Raw genomic sequence first — 17,949 nt, 5'->3', positions numbered from 1 at the left:
GACGGGCGGTGCGACCCCCGGCTTCACCGCCCGCAGCGCAGGCCCAGCGAGGAGGAGGCACCACCGGGCTCGTGAGCTGCTCGCGGGCCGGGGACTGGGACGCCGCAGCCCTGCCTGCGTTCGGGGAGCTCAGGAGTCGTTACACTTCATGACCCTCGCCTGTCACCATATCTCCCTTGTCGGGGCGGGGCTCCCGGGCAATAAGACGTCTCCTGATTGGCTGAGCGCCGGCGCCCGTTGAAGTGCGACCGACTCCCGGGCTCGCGGGCGGCACAGCCGCAGCCACTGCGCATGCCTGAAAGGTGGGCTCAGTAGTGGACGCGGGAAGGGGAAGTGGCGAATTTCAGAGCTGGGTGAAGGTGGGTGCAGGCAGGGGGAGGGAGCCCTAGGGAGTCGTCCACCCTCTTACTTGGACTGTGAGCACGGGGTGGGGTTGGGGGTCCCTCGGGCTGCCTGGAACGCCCCACCTCGTGCTTGCATGTCTTGGGGGGCCCCTGGGCTCCGGGATGCGCGGTTAAACCGGGGTATGTCCCGTTTGGGAGGCATAGATACCGCGGTGGACCTCAGAGTGTGCTGCAGACGTTGACATCTCCGGTTAAGAGGATTGATAACATTTAATGAAAATGTATTAAGCTTACTGTGGGAAGGCCAACAAGACAACTAGAGTAGTCACAATGCGGTCTGACAAGTGCTGTCGAAGGTCCTGGCACCGGCAGAGTTGCAGGTAGTGGGGCCCCGGATCAGCCACCGAGACGAGACCTTACCAGGCCTTACTCTCCCAGCCCTCAGCTTTTCTCTCCTCTCTCCCTGATCCCCAGCAAGCACATCCTGCCGTCTTCTCTGCGGTCTCTTCTTTAACCTTCACGATCCACAAGGTAGTTCAGACTTATGCTCCACTCTTCACCACGGTAATGATGATAATTACATGTTTATGCGCAGCTTAGCAACTTTTTGAAAGGTTTTTTCCACGCCATTTATTTCATTTGACCTTTTTAAAATTCACTCTTGCTTCACTTCTCTCAGCGCCTTGCTAATTGACTTGATTCTAATTTTTGTTAAAGAAGCCGTATTATTTGTAAAGTATTTAAAATACTTGTGTGCACAGGTATAATAAAGTAGTTACATACTTTTGTAACCTTCGCAGAAAGTAAGGCAGGGCAGTTTTATTGATTAAAACAAAACAAAATAAAAAAAAATTCAAACTTTAGGCCTTCTGCATCTTTCATCCATCCTTTGGCTTCAATAAAAAATGTTTTAATGTGTAACCCTTCCCAAGGATGAAACCAAAAACCAAACCCGAGGCCGTTGAGTCGATCCCGACTCATAGCATCCCAAGGATAGTTGTGCTTTAAAAGAATGCCAAATGCTTTTGATTAAAAAAAAAAAAAAAAAATCGTTTTAGTAGAAGCCTGTTGAGCAGCTTTAAGTAGGAAGGCATTTTAGTGGAAAAGTCAAATCACGGCTGGAATGGTGGCTGCTTTCTTTGACCATCTTGTTGTTAGATGCCATCAAGTGGGTCCGACTCATAGCGACCCTATCTACTAGACCCTGTGTACTACAGAACAAAACGCTGCCCGGTCCTGCGCCATCCTCACAATCGTTGTTATGCTTGAGCCCATTGTTGCAGCCACTGTGTCAATCCATCTTGTTGAGGGTCTTCCTCTTTTTCACTCACCCTCTACTTTACCAAGCATGGTGTTCTTCTCCAGGGACTGATTCCTCCTGACAACATGGCCAAAGCATGTAAGACATAGTCTTGCCATACTTGCTTCTAAGGAGCATTCTGGTTGTACTTCTTCCAAGACAGATTTGTTCCCTCTTCTGGCAGTCCATGCTGTATTCAATATTCTTTGAGCATCTAGTGTATGCAGTTAACATCATGTGACGCGATTGGTAGAGGGTACCTGTCGTAATTACGAAATACTCCCGTAACAAAAAATACAGGAGGATGGCGTTTAAAAGCAGCGGTTTATTATCACATAGTTTTGGATGCTGCATGGCTGATGTCAGGGTGTCAGCAGGGCTAATCTCTGACTTTTCCTCCCTCCCTCTTTCTTCCCCTCCCTCTCAGTTTCTCTCTGGGCTCTAGGGAAAGATCCTTGTCTCTTTCAGCTTCTGTGTTGTGAGGTGCCCCCGAGTCGGTTTTGACTCGTAGCAACCCTATGTACAACAGAACAAAACGCTGCCCAGTCCTGCGCCGTGCTCACAGTCTTGGCTCTGTTTGAGCCCATTGCTGCAGCCACTGTGTGGGAACCATCTCTTTGACGGGCTTCCTCTTTCTCGATGACTCAGGCATTTCGTAGTCCCAGGCGTTTCTTGGCTGCTTATAGATCACATGACATCTGTCTTCCCTCGTATGTGTCACTCTGTGTCAATGCTCCCCTTTATAAAACCCCATAACATAATAAAACTTAACAAAATAAAAATCTTATGTCCACATAGGATCATCTTCACAGGCACAGGGGTTAGAACTTCAACATACGTTTTCGGGGGATACAATTCAATTCATAACAGTGTACCCTGGGAACAAAAACAGGTGAATACAGTTCACTCAAGTAGCAGGTATTTGAGTGCCAACAGGGAACCACTACACAGTAGAAAGACCTTGAACAGGATTGCCCTTCTCTTTCTGTGGAAATTACTGCCTTGTACTGTGAGAAGAACTGGATTTAGTTTTGGAGGGAAAAAGTCGTAGGTGTGGATAATGTGCATAACCAAAACCGCTCATACTTCTTTAACTAAACCAAAACCACTCATACTTCCTTTTTCCCTCCAACTAATTGAGACCAGACATTCCTCCAATTAGAAAAATGTGTAAAGAGATAAAACACGTTCAGTGTTCATATTAAAATCTATAAGTAAAAAGTCAAGAAATATGTGTTAATATGTTACTTCCTGTGAATTACTATTAGGCACTCATTTTTCCACCACCTGCCTGTCAGTTTGTCGTACTCGGGTAGCTAGTGTGTTACTGTGATGCTAGAATCTGTGCCATGGTGGACAGGTCTCAGCAGAGCTTCCAGACTAAGACAGACTACAAAGAAAGGTCTGGCAGTGTACTTCCAAAAATTAGCCAGTGAAAACCTTATGGATGCCAACAGAACAGTGTCTGACCTGCTTTACAGAAGTCATCAGGAGGAATCAGTCGTTAGAGGAGGACACGATGTTTGGTGACGCAGAGGGCCAATGAAGTTGTGGACCACCCTTGGTGAGATGGGTTGGCATGTTGGCCTCAGTGATGGACTTGAACATGCTGGTGGAGAAAATCGACTGCTTTCTTTCTCAGGATGAGATTCACTGCTGTGACTAATCATACTAAAGTATGCACCCCAGGGGAGGTGGTTTCTCCAGGCTTACGAAATCAGTCTCGTAGCTAGAGGGGAGGGGATATTCTTTCTGGTTATGCACCCATGTTCACAAGATTGCTGTACTGTTTGAACAAAGACACACAGGATGGTCAGGCCAAGTGCAGCTGAACAAAGGCTCCTTCCTCTTGACCCCATTCCCTGTTCCCAAGCCCTCTGAGGTATAAAACCCCTAGATGTGTTTATCCCATTGTCTTCACCTACAGCGGATCTTGGGGCATACATGTGTAGAAGAGATTGCCTGTGTCAACTCATCCTAGGACGGGTCTGAGGGAGACTAACCCTGTAATGAATCTTGCCCAGTTCATGTTCATCCTAACCACTGTGTAAGTAAATAAAAGCGTTTGATCTCGTCACTGCATCGTGTCGAGTAATCACTGAGAGCTACAGCCCCATATGAGCCCATTTTCCATCAGGCTCACCGCACTGGTGATTGGGAGATGGTGCAGGACTAGGCGATGTGTCGTTCTGTTGTGTCCACTTGACAGCAGCCGCCATCAGCGCTGATTTCTCTGTTACTATTAGTCACCACGTTGTAAATATTTGTGCAAAGTTTTGGCATGGAGACACTGAGAACTCAGATTTCTCATATCACCTGTTTATCTCCAAACCCAGCTGCTTACTTCCTCAGTCATTCTCTGAACTCTTCATTCTCCTCTCCCTGTTAACAGTCACAGACTCTCCCTCCCTTACTGCCACTACCCTCCTCTGTTTTTCTGTTCTTCTCCCTTTTCAGTCAAACTTCTTAAGCTGTAATCAGCCTACACTCTCTGCCTGTACTTCCTTACCTGGTACTTTTGTTAACCCCCAGCAATCTGACTTCCTTTTCCATCACTCTGCTGAGTGGTTCTTAAAAAGCACAGCTGACCTAGTTTTCCTGCACTGTGCTGGACACTGGGATATAATAGTGAAGAGACTGATTCTGTTTATGCCTTCATTGTGTATACATTTCACAAGGAATTACACGTGGAATGTGTTTTGTGAAAAGGGAAATTTCACGGTACTGTTGTCGTTAGCTGCTGTTGAGCTGCATCAGCCCCTGACCAGTAGAAACCTCATGCACACCAGGATCAGACCATTGTGAATCCATAGTGTGTTCATTGACTGATTTTCTGGAGGTGGATCACCAGGCCTTTTTTCCTGGTCTGTCTGACTCTGGAAGCTCCGGTGGAACCTGTTTAGCCTCCACTGACAGGTGGTGGCTGTGCCTGAGGTGCATTGGCTGGGACTAGAACCTGGGTCTCCCTCATGGAAGACAAGAATTCTATTATTGAACCACCACTGCCCCCAACACAGCATCCCTTGATGGGTACAATGAGAACATATATATCACGGTACTGTGAGAACACGTATTAAGGAGACCTAATCTAGACTCGGGACAAAGAAGGCTTCTCAAGTAAAGTGATATTTAAGATGAAACTTGAGGGTGGAGTTAGCTAGGCAGAGATAAGGAGGAAAAGGATGAACTTTTTAAGTGAGAACAGCATATTTGAAGGCTGGAAGCCAAGAGAACAGAGTGTGCTCAAGGCATTGAAAAGACCAATGTGGAGTAACGTAGTTTCTGCACATTTGGGGGGCAGAGGCTTAGAAGCTCCCAAAAAGAAAACTATGTATTCCCCTGACACATTTTTAAGTTGATGTCTAAATATTTTTATCATAACATTAGATCTTTAAAAGGAAGTAATTTCTGATGACTTATAAATGACATTTTCAAATAAAGTTGTTACATAAATCTGTTAAATGGATCCCAGAAAACATGTTGCTGTCGAGTCAATTCTGAAATACCATGGTAATTTAATATTCTACATCATACATTTAAAAGCTACTTAAACAAGCTCTTTACCAGTTGGAAATTTTACATTGATCCTTTCTCTTTTTCCTTTGAAAATATATTTTCATTCTGCTTCTACCACATAATTTTATCTTGATGTAATCTACTTTTATGCTTCAAAGTCTTACTGATGAGACTATATCATCAGTGTTCTAGGAATTAAAATCTTTTTCTGGATTGAGTTATTACTGTTGTTATCCGTATACACTTTAATCAATATCACAAAATTTGGTAAGTAATTATTTAAATAAAAGGGTATTGGAAATGATCTCTTAATGAGACGGACTTGAGGGTAGTTGTTTATGAAGCCTTAATAAGAAGAAATTGTCAAATTATCCATTGGTGTCTGAAAGATTTTTACACCTTCCCACCTCAGGGCAGTGCAGTGCGGTGAGATTTGGGGTGTTTAAAGTCGGAGTGGGACTGTTGTGCAGTGCAAGGAGCCTCTGAAGTCAGGGGCTCTCCTCAGGAAGACCAGTTCTAGGAAAGTTGAGGATCTGAAAATTGAGTCCCTTCAGGGTATTCAAGACCTGTCCATTGGGAAATTGTCCCCTATTCTTAGGGTTCTCCTTTCCCCAATGTGAAGATTACTGGTAGAGACAGTAAGCGGGGCAAGGGAAGGAGATGAGGATGATGGGGGCTGAGTCAGGAAAGGTAGGCAAGAACCAGATAATAGCAGGGTCTTTTAAGTCATGTAAAGAATTTTGGACTTTATTTCAAAGGTACAGAGAAGCTACTAAAAAATTTTAAGGAGAGGAGTGACATGATTAATTTTTTTTTTAAAAAAAAGATTGCTCCAGGCCGTACGGAGAGTAGATGGCAACCAGTTTTGGAGACTGTTACTGGACTCCCAGCTATAGATAATGGTGGCTCAGACTTTAATGGTGACTGTGTATGAAGAGAAAGAAGTAACTTCCGCACATACAGCCTTTTTATAGGGGAATTCAACAATACCTATTAAAAATTGACAAGACACCCTATGAATCAGTAATTCTGCCTAAATGAACATCAATAAAAGAACAGTCACGTGCATATTCAATGATAATACCAGAAATGCTATGTAGCAGTTAAAAAGAAATAAGTAGATCCAAATGTATTGTCATGGAAAGATCTTCAAGACATTAGGTGAAATAAGCAAGTTGCTGAATAATATATGGCATAGAATCCCATTTCTGTAAAAACTAAACAAAGCCACATATTTCTATATACAGACGTCTGAAAAGATGCTGGTAAGAGGAAAGAGGAGTAAGATCAAATAAAGGAAACTGGACTTCCTATATTGTTCAAGGAAATAGTGATTCAATAAATACGTATCCAATGCCTGCTGTATGCCCCACATGATGCTGGGTGTCAGAGAAAAAGATAGGGAACAGACAGGGCCCTGAGATCATAATATTTATGGTCTGGGTAAGAGGGAGGAGGGTGGGGTTTACTTATTACATTAGAATTGAATAGCAATTAGAAATGAATAAAGAACAAAAAGACAGAAGCAAAAAGGTAATGTTTTTCAAGAGATACCTAAAAGATGTGATCCATAGGAGTTAATTGACTGGCAGTGGGAAATAAGGAAGAGGGAGAAATGAAGAATGACTTTCAGGTTTGAGTAACTAGGTGGAATTTTGTTTCTTCCACTGATGGAGTGGAACAAGTTTTGTACAACATGGAGCTTATTCAGTTGGTTAAGCATTCGGCTGCTAACCAAAAGGTCAGCGGTTCGAATCCACCAGCCACTCCTTGGAAACCCTATGGGGCAGTTCTACTCTGTCCTGTAGAGTCGCTATGAGTTAAAATTGACTCAAAGGCAATGGGTTTGTTTTTGTTGTTGTTAAGAAAAGAGGAACCCTGGTGGTACAGTGGTTAAAGCCATTGGCTGCTAACCGAAAGGTTGCTGGTTTGAACCCATCGGGCACTGCAGGAGAAAGATGGGGCAGTCTGCTTCTATAAAGATTTATAGCCTTGGAAACCCTATGGGGCAGTTCTAGTCTGTCCTGTAGGGTTGCTATGAGTTGGACTCGACGGCAGTGGTTTTGGTTTTTGATTTGATAAGAGAAAATACAAATTTACAAATGCAAAATTAGATTTGAACATAGATACTCAGAATGAGAAAAAAGAAATATAAATTTTTAAAAGCTGATACACCATAAACGAAACTATCCAGAAAAAAAAATATATTTTATTATAAAACCATATCGTGTATCTGTAATGTAGTATCCTTTTCATTTGATTATGGAAACTTTTTATTACATTATATATATTGAGAGAAAAAATAATAGACTTTCCTCTAGCATGTTAAATAGAAGTTTGGTTCTTATCACTGACTGTTAGGATGTAGGAAATAAATTCAGCTTCGCACTCTGACTTTAATACGTTTTGAATAAAAATCTAGTCTTTTTTCGGGTGGGTGGGTGCAAAGGAGGAGGATGACAGAGTGTAGTGGGATCTTGACAAGTGCATTCCAAAATCCACGTAAGAAAATAAGAAATTTTTGAAAAGGAAGAATACTGAATGGAGTAGGCAGGATAATAGCCCCACAAAGATACCTATATCCTAATCCCTGGAACCTGTGATTATGTTACAGCACATGACAAAGGGAAATTAAGGTCACTGATGGAATAAAGTTTGATAATCAGCTGACTTTAAAATAGATTATTTGGGGTGGCCCAGTATAATCACAAGTGTCCTTAAAAATGGAAGACTGAAGCAGAAGAACAGGAGATGGAGGAAGGGGGCCACAAATCAAGGAATGTGGGCAGCCTCTAGGAACTGCAAAAGACAAATTCTCCCCAAGAGCCTCCAGAAGAACACAGCTCTGTTGACAGCTTGACATTAGCCCAGTACGATCCATTTCAGACTTCTCACCTCCAGAACTGTAAGATAATAAATTTTGGTAACTTGTTACAGTAGCAGTAGAAAACTAATACACTGTGAGGGCTTTTTCTGGAAGATATCAGAACATACTGTAAAGCTACAATAATTAGCATTTTACTAATTCAGAAATAGGTGGATCAGTGGAGCAGAATAAAGAGTCCAGAAACCCAGGTACTGTGTATGTTTTGGATTGAATTGTGTTCCCCCAAAAATGTGTGACAGCTTGGCTAGGCCATGATTCCCAGTAGTGTGTGATTGTCCACCATTTTGTCACCTGATGTGGTTTTCCTGTGCCTTGTAAATCCTGCCTCTTTGATGTTAATGAGGCAGGATTAGAGGCAGTTATGTTAATTAGGTAGGATGAAATCTACAAGATTAAGTTGTATCTTGAGCCAGTCTCTTTTGAGATATAAAAGAAGCAAAGCAGAGAGGAGAGGACCTCATACCGCCAAGAAAGTAGTGCCAGGAGCAGAGCACCTCCTTTGGACCCAGGGCCACTTTGCTGAGAAGCTTCTAGACCAGGGGAAGATTTTCGACAAGACCTCCCCTCAGAACCGACAGAGAGAGAAAGCCTTCCCCTGGAGCTGGCACCCTGAACGTGGACTTTTAGCCTCCTAAACTATGAAAGAATAATTTCTCTTTGTTAAACCCATCCACTTGTAGTATTTCTGTTATAGCAGCACTAGAAAGCTAAGTCAGTGTATATATGTATTGTGTATTGTGATTTATGAAAGTAGCATTTAAAATCAAAGGGAAAATAATGAATTAGTCAAAAACTGGTGTTAGTACAACTGTATACATACTTGACAAAAAAAGTTATGTAGAAACATCACAACCTACACCAAAATAAACGCTAGATGGAATTTAAACAATATTAATAAAAAAAACCTAAAAATATAAATATACTAGAAAATATATAGATAATATTTTTGTAATCTTGAGGTGGAGATTTTACCTGGGATGTTATTAAGGCGGCCAAAAATCATCATAAAGTATTGATTCTCAAGCGATTTTAGAATGTCCACAGGGCAATCTGACAAAGCCGACTTGAATAAACTTACTGTTTGCATCTACAGACTGCAGAAAGGAGACAGCCTGAATACTAGGAGAGCTTAGTGTTTTGCTGAAGGCCTTGGGGGACACAAACCCAATCTACATGAACCCAGGCTTGGAATGTAATTAAAGAAGGCTGTAACCTAATCAGTTGTATTGTAAATTGACCATCCTAAGTGGTAACAAAGGTGCTGATCTGAATGTAATACCCTCCTAAGCAAAGGACACTTGTTTGTCTCAGTGTAAAAGGATGGAAAGACCTTTAATTAGAATACTTTCTATTCACTGACAGCTTAAAATTGTAGCTAATACTCTACCTTTCCTTGGTCATTAAAAATCTCTCTTTCATGCTTTTATTTTTTTATTTATACAAACAAAACAAGAAGACGTTCTAAAAGATTCAAACAATACTCTGTTTTGAATATTGAATAAAATGTGGAAGTCTGCCTCACTGCTGTCTCAAATCCCACTTTATTACCCAGAGGTTATGGTTGTGTATCTTTCTAGAAGTCCAAATTCAGTGTGCTGCCTCTAGGGCAAGGCTTTCTCTCTCTGCTGGCTCTGGGGGAAGGTCCTTGTCTCTTCAGCTTCTACTCCTTGGCTCCTTGGTGATCTTCATATGGCATGGAATCTATCTTCCCACATCTCTGCTTGCTCACTTGCTTGTTTAATCTCTTCTATAGCTCAAAAGAGATTAACTCAAGACACACCTTACTCTAGTCCTGCCACATTAACATAACAAAGGCAGCCCATTCCCAAATGGAATTATAACCACAGGCATAGAGGTTAGGATTTACAACACTTATTTTTTGGGAGGGAAACCCTGGTGGTATAGTGGGTAAGAACTTCAGCTGCTAACCAAAAGGTTGGCAGTTCGAATGCACCAGGTACTTCTTGGAAACCCCATGGGGCAGTTCTACTCTGTTCTATAGGGTCACTATGAGTCGGAATCAACTCGACAGCAACGGGTTTGATTTTCTTTTATTTTTATTTTTGGGGGACACAATTCATCACATTCCACCCTTGTGCCCCCCAAAATTCATGTCCTTGCCACATGCAGAACTCATTCACCTCCATCATATCACCCCAAGAGTCTTAAATCAACTCCAAGTCCAAAGTCTTCTCGCACCTTAGACTTAAAGACAAAAACAGGCTAAAACTCAAAGGATGGAAAAAAATATATCAAGCAAACAACACTCAAAAAGGAACAGGAGTGGCAATATTAATCTTTGACAGAATTGACTTTAAAGTAAAATCCACCACAAAGGATAAGGAAGGGCACTGTATAATGATTAAAGGATCAGTACACCAGGAGGACATAACTATAATAAATATTTACACACCCAACGACAGGGCTCCAAAACACATAAAACAAACTAACAGCACTGGAAAGAGAGAGAGACAGCTCCACAATAGTAGTAGGAGACTTCAACACACCACTTTCGGTGAAGGACAGAACATCCAGAAAGAAGCTCAACAAAGACACAGAAGAGCTAACTGCTACAATCAACCAACTTGATCTCATAGACATATACCGAACACCGCACCCAACAGCAGCCAAGTATACTTTCTTTTCCAACGCACATGGAACATTCTCCAGAATAGACCACATATTAGGCCATAAAGCAAGCCTTAACAGAATCCAAAACGTTGAAATATTACAAAGCATCTTTTCTGACCATAAAGCCATAAAAGTGGAAATCAACAACACAAAAAGCAAGGAAAAAAAAATCAAACACATGGAAACTGAACAACACCTTGCTCAAAAACTACTGGGTTATAGAAGAAATTAAAGTTGGAATAAAGAAATTCATAGAATCAAGAATAAAAACACATCCTACCAGAACCTTTGGGGCACAGCAAAAGCAGTGCTCAGAGGTCAGTTTGTAGCAATAAATGCACACATCCAGGAAGAAGAAAGGGCCGTAACCAAAGTCTCATCTTCTGAATCATCTAAATAAAATTTGGGTGAGACTTTAAGCATATTCCATCCTATGGCAAAATTCCTCTTCATCTGTGAACCTGTGAAATCTAGACTACAAGTTATCTGTTTGCCAAGTACAATGGTGGAACAGGCATAAGGTAGACATTTCCATTACAAATGGGAGAGATTGGAGGGAAAGAAGGGATTATGGGCGCTAAGCAAGTCCAGAACCTTGCAGAACAATTTACATTAGCTCTCAAGGCATGAAAATAATCCTCTGTTCTTTGGAACCATCTGGGCAAGGGCCCAACCCTCCAGACTCTGGGGGTTGGCCGTGCTGTCTGGATTCTGGGTGGAGACCTCTCAGCCCTGGGCTTCAGCCCCACCTTCCAGGCCCTCTGGGATGGCAACTCTGCTCCGTTGGCTTTGGGCAGCCCCATTCTCCAAGTCCATCTGAGTGGCAACCCCACCCCCTTGGCCCTGGCAGGGCCTATGCTTCTGCCTTTTGGGCATGGCAGCCACACTCCCCTGGCTTTGGGCCCTGGCCCATCCTCTTGGCCAAACTGAATGGCAGCCCCGCACTCCAGAACTGAGTTGGTGAAGATCTGACTCTTTGAAACCTAGGAGGACATGGCCCCAGCCTTTGAGATCAAGGCAGCTCTGCTTCCGTGCTCCTTCCAACACTTCTGCTGATCTCTGAGCTGCTCCAGGGATGGGAATAAAGAAATACAGTAATTTTTCCTTTAGGGACCGAATTACTGGACTGAGGAGGCATACAGCGCCATTGATATAGCTTATGAAGAAAATGTTCTACATCCTACTTTGGTGAGTAACGTCTGGGGTCTTAGAAGCTTGCAAGCGGCCATCTGAGATACTCCACTAGTCCCACCCCGTCTGGAGCAAGGGAGAATGAAGAAAACCAAAGACACAAGGGAAAGATTAGTCCAAAGGACTAACGGGCCACAAGTACCACAGCCTCCAATAGACTGAGTCCAGCACAGCTAGATGGTGACTGGCTACCACCGCCAACTGCTTTGACAGGGATCACAATAGAGGGTCCTGGACAGAGCTGAAGAAAAATGTAGAACAAAATTCTAACTCACAAAAAAAGACCAGACTTACTGGTCTGACAGAGACTGGAGAACACTGAGAGTACGGCCCCGGACACCCTTTTAACTCATTACTCAAGTCACTCCTGAGGTTCACCCTCAACCAAAGATTAGGCAGACCCATAAAACAAACAATAATACATGTAGCTCAACCATGTTTAAAGAGTAAATGGGCAAGGACGAGAAAGCAGGAGGAGACAGGAAAGCTAGACAAATGGAAATGGGGAACCAGGGTCAAGAAGGGGAGAGTGTTGACACATCACGGAATTGGCAACCAAGATCACAAAACAATGTGTATTAATTACTTAATGAGAAACTGATTTGCTCTGTAAACCTTCATCTAAAGCACAATTTAAAAAAAAAAAGATAAAAAGAAATATAAAGTTTTCCGGAAGGAAAAAAAAATTGAGTTGTGAGCTGAACTCACTATTCTTTTCTTGGGATATCATTTTTACTTGCTACGCAAACTATGGTTATTCTTAGGTATTCGGCAGAGATTTTCTCAAAAATGAATGAAATGGTTCTGTCACTTCAAGGAAAACAACTGACAATATTTGTTGCCAACAATAAAACTTGAGCTTTGAAGTAAAAATTAGAATTTTGGAAAATTTATGTTTGTTCCAGTGAACTCCCCACCTTCCTAATACTTAAAGACTTTTCTGATGAGATCCATGGCGATATTAACCATTGTGATTTTTCAATATTGTATGATGAAATGTGTCAACATTTGGAAAATCAAGAAGAATGTCCATATTATCTGAAAGGCTATTAAAATACTCCTCCCTTTTCCCAACTACATATCTATATGAGACCAGGATTTCATCGTGTGTCTCAACTAAAAAAAGAACATGGCAACAGATTGAATGCAGAAGCAGATATGAGTAACCAGCTGTATTCTATTAGCCAGACATTAAAGAGATTTTTAAAAAATGTAGAACAATGCCACTCTCACTAACTTTTGTTGTTCTAGAAAATATAGTTACTTTTCATAAAAATGATTTGTTACCAAGTAATATGTTTACTATTGTATTTTTAAGGAAGTAGTAAATATTTAAAATTTTTCTCATTTTAAATTCTAATACAGTAAATATCATAGATACAACTCACATAAAAAAAAAAGCTCTTTTTATAAAGGGTTACTTGATGTAACACCACCTCTCTTGAGACAAAATTTTATTTAGGGATAAACCCCTTAGAGCTTCTGAGATTCAAGGGGAGATTAGTAGGGACTTCTGGAAAAGAAGTGTGTTCACGCTACTAAAGGAGCATGCAGAAGAGATACTCCTCCCTCTGGTCTAGATGGTGAGTCAGTTGGGGTGAAACATGGAATGACACAGCCACTTTGCCATGACATAGAAAGTCAGCTTTTTGATGAAGCTGACAGAAGGCAGAGCAGAGAAATAGAAAGACAACAAGCCTTTGATGAAATCCTTGAGCTGGTGAATCAAACCAACTCTGAAACCCCCCCTGTCTCTCAGCCCTCCAGTTATATGACTAGACAGTTCTCTATTATTAAATCCAGCTTTAGATGAGTATTTCTTTGCTCTATTATCAACCCAGTCATTCTATCTAGAAACCTAGAAGCTGTTCTACATTTTTTCCTCTTCACCACCTGCTGTATCCATTCAGATACTAGGTCATTCATTCATTCATTCAATAAATGATTATTGAGTGCCTATACATGCCAGGCCGTGTTCGGTTAGTTGACGTCAAGTTGTTTCTGATTCATAGCTACCGTACGTACAAAAGAATGAAATGTTGCCCGGTCTTGCACCATCCTCACCGTGATTGCTATGTTTGAGCCCATTGTTGCAGCCACTGGGTCAATCCACCTTCTTGAGGGTCTTCCTGTTTTACACTGACCCTCTACCAAGCATGATGTCCTTCTCCAGGGACTGTTGTTGTTGTTAGGTGCTGTCGAGTCAGTTCTGACTCATAGCGACCCTATGCAGAACAGAACAAAACACCACCTGGTCCTGCACCATCCTCACAGTTGTTGCTATGCTTGAGCCCATTGTTGCAGCCACTATGTCAGTCCATCTCGCTGAGGGTCTTCCTGTTTTTCGCTGACCCTCTACTTTACCAAGCACGAGGTCCTGCTCCAGGGACTGATTCCTCCTGATAACATGTCCAAAGTATGTGAGACGTAGTCTCGCCATCCTTGTTTCTAAGGAGCATTCTGATTGTACTTCTTCCAAAACAGATTTGTTTGTTCTTGGCAGTCCTTGGTAAATCCAATATTCTTCACCAGCACCACAATTCAAAGGCGTCAGTTCTTCTTCGGTCATCCTTATTCGTTGTTCAGTTTTCACATGCATATGAGCCAGTTGAAAACACCATGGCTTGGGTCAGGCGCACCTTAGTCCTCAAGGTGACATCTTTGCTTTTCAACACTTTAAAGAGGTCTTTTGCAGCAGATTTGCCCAATGCAATGCGTCTTTTGATTTCTTGACCGTTGCTTCCATGGGTATTGATTGTGGATCCAAGTAAAATGAAATCCTTGACAATCTTAATCTTTTCTCCGTTTATCATGATGTTGCTTTTTGGTCCCATTGTGAGGATTTTTGTTTTCTTTATGTTGAGGTGTAACCCACACTGAAGGCTGTGGTCTTTGATCTTCATCAGTAACTGCTTCAAGTCCTCTTCACTTTCAGCAAGCAAGGTTTTGTCATCTGCATAACGAAGGTTTTTAATGAGTCTTCCTCCAAACCTGATGCCCCGTTCTTCTTCATATAGTCCAGTTTCTTCGATTATTTGCTCAGCATACAGATTGAATAAGTATAGTGAAAGGATACAACCCTGATGCACACCTTTCCTGACTTTAAACCATGTAGTATCCCCTTATTCTGTTGGAATGATGGCCTCTTGATCTATGTACAGGTTCCTCACAATTAAGTGTTCTGGAATTCCCATTCCTTGCAATGTTATCCATAATTTGTTATGATCCACACAGTCAAATGTCTTTGCATAGTCAATAAAACACAAGTAAACGTCTTTCTAGTATTTTCTGCTTACAGCTAGGATCCATCTGACATCAGCAATGATATCCCCGGTCCCAGGTCCTCTTCTGAATCTGGCTTGAGTTTCTGGCAGTTCTCTGTCGATGTACTGCTGCAGCCACTTTTGAATGATCTTCAGCAAAATTTTACTTGTGTGTGATATTAATGATATTGTTTGATAATTTCCACATTCGGCTGGATCACCTTTCTTGGGAATAGGCATAAATATGGATCTCTTTCAGTTGGTTGGCCAGGTAGCTGTCTTCCGACTTTCTTGGCATAAATGAGTGAGCACCTCCAGCACTGCATCTGTTTATTGAAACATCTCAATTGGTATCCCATCAATTCCTGGAGCCTTGTTTTTCGTCAATGTCTTCAGTTCAGCTTGGACTTCTTCCTTCAGTACCATCAGTTCCTGATCATATGCTACCTCCTGAAATGGTTGAACATTGACCAATTCTTTTTGGTATAGTGACTCTGTGTATTCCTTCCATCTTCTTTTGATGCTTCCTGCGTCATTTAATATTTTCCCTGTAGAATCCTTCAGTATTGCAACTGAAGGTTTGAATTTTTAATTCATTTCTTTAAGTTTGAGAAATGCCGAGCGTGTTCTTCCCCTTTGGTTTTCTATCTCCAGGTCTTTGCACATGTCATTATAATACTTTATTTTGTCTTCTCGAGCTGCGCTTTGAAATCTTCCATTCAGCTCTTTTACTTCATCAATTATTCCTTTTGCTTTAGCTACTCGAGGTTCAAGAGCAAGTGTCAGAGTCTCTTCTGACATCCATTTTGGTCTTTTCTTTCTTTTTAATGATCTCTTACTTTCTTCATGTATGATGTCCTTGATGTCATTCCACAACTCGTCTGGTCTTTGGTCATTGGTGTTCAATGCATCAAATCTATTCTTGAGATGGTCTCTAAATTCAGGTGGGATATACTCAAGTTTGTACTTTGGCTTTTGTGGACTTGTTCTAATTTTCTTCAGTTTCAACTTGAACTTACATGTGAGCATTTGATGGTCTGTTCTGCAGTCAGCCCCTGGCCTTGTTATGACTGATGATATGGAGCTTTTCCATCGTCTCTCTCCACAGATGTAGTCGATTTGATTCCTGTGTATTCCATCTGGTGAGGTCCATGTGTATAGCTGCCATTTATTTTGATGAAAAAGATATTTGCAAGAAGAAGTCATTGGTCTTGCAAAATTCTATCATGGGATCTCTGGCATTGTTTCTGTCACCAAGGCCATATTTTCCAACTACTGATCCTTCTTTTGTTTCCAACTGTCACATTCCAATCACCAGTAATTATCAATTCATCCTGATTGCATGTTGAATCAATTTCAGACTGCAGAAGCTGGTAAAAATATTCAGTTTCTTCATCTTTGGCCTTAGTGGTTGGTGTGTAAATTTGACTAATAGTCGTATTAACTGGGCTTCCTTGTAGGCATATGGATACTATCCTATCACTGACAGCGTTGTACTTCAGAATAGATCTTGAAATGTTCTTTTTGACGATGAATGCAATGCCATTCTCTTCAAGTTGTCATTCCCGGCATAGTAGACCATATGATTATCCAATTCAAAATGGCCAATACCGTCCATTTCAGCTCACTAATGCCTAGGGTATTGATATTTACACATTCCATTTCATTTTTGACAATTTCCAATTTTCCTAGATTTATACTTCATACATTCCATGTTCCAATTATTAGTAGATGTTTTCAGCTGTTTCTTCTCATTTTGAGTCATGTCGCATCAGCAAATGAAGGTCCCAAAAGCATTACTCCATCCACGTCATTAAGGTCAACTCTACTTTGAGGAGGCAGCTCTTTCCCAGTTGTATTTTGAGTGCCTTCCAACCTGAGGGACTCATCTTCTGGTACTGTATCAGACAATGTTCCACTGCTATTCATAGAGTTTTCACTGGCTAATTCTTTACAGAAGTAGACTGCTGGGTCCTTCTTCCTAGTCTGTCTTAGTCTGGAAGCTCCGCTGAAACCTGTCTGCCATGAGTGACCCTGCTGGTGTTTGGATACTGGTGGCATAGTTTCTAGCTCACAGCAACACACAAGCCCCCATGGTGTGACAAACTGACAGACACATGGAGGTCTAGCCTACCAGACTGTGAGTAAATAAATTTCTCCTTGTCAAAGCCATCCACTTGTGGTATTTCTGTTATAGCAGCACTATATGACTACGACAATCTCCAAATCTACAAATTACTTCTCTTGAACTGCCGACATTTCTTTTTTTATCTGCTTATTTAACACCAGAGTTTGGATATTCTACAAGAATTTAAAGTTAGAATGTTATTAACAGAATATATGCCCACCACCATCGTCATCACTACCAGCCCCACCTTTTTCTCTGAATTCTCTCAGTTTGGTGCTAAAAACCTTGAAGTAGTCTTCACATTCTCCCTTTCCTTCATCCATGCACAGCCCAGCCTATATATTTTTCATTGGCTAGTGGGGTTTGCCAATTCCTTTTTCAAGCGTCTTTTGATTTATCCCATCTTCTGCAACTGTAGTGCCAAAGACTTAGCTAAGCACTTCTTCTCTCACCTTAACTGCTGTAATCACATCCTAGCTCAAATCCATTCCCCACACTACCGCCAGTGTGACCTTTCTAAAACTCATCTGATCTCATCCTTCTGCCTCTGAAAATCCTCCAGTGACTCCTCTTTTGTGAGGATAAAATCCAAATTCTTTTCATGGCATACAAAACCTTTTACAGTCTGTCCCCAACTTACTCTTTGCAGCATGGACCAGGTACCATTTAAGTGGGACAGTCACTGGCTA

This window comes from Trichechus manatus, unplaced genomic scaffold, assembly GCF_000243295.1.
Source record: "Trichechus manatus latirostris isolate Lorelei unplaced genomic scaffold, TriManLat1.0 scaffold00330, whole genome shotgun sequence".
NCBI lineage: Eukaryota > Metazoa > Chordata > Mammalia > Sirenia > Trichechidae > Trichechus > Trichechus manatus.
The sequence above is the reverse complement of the archived record's forward strand: the minus strand, read 5'-3'. Positions refer to the sequence as shown.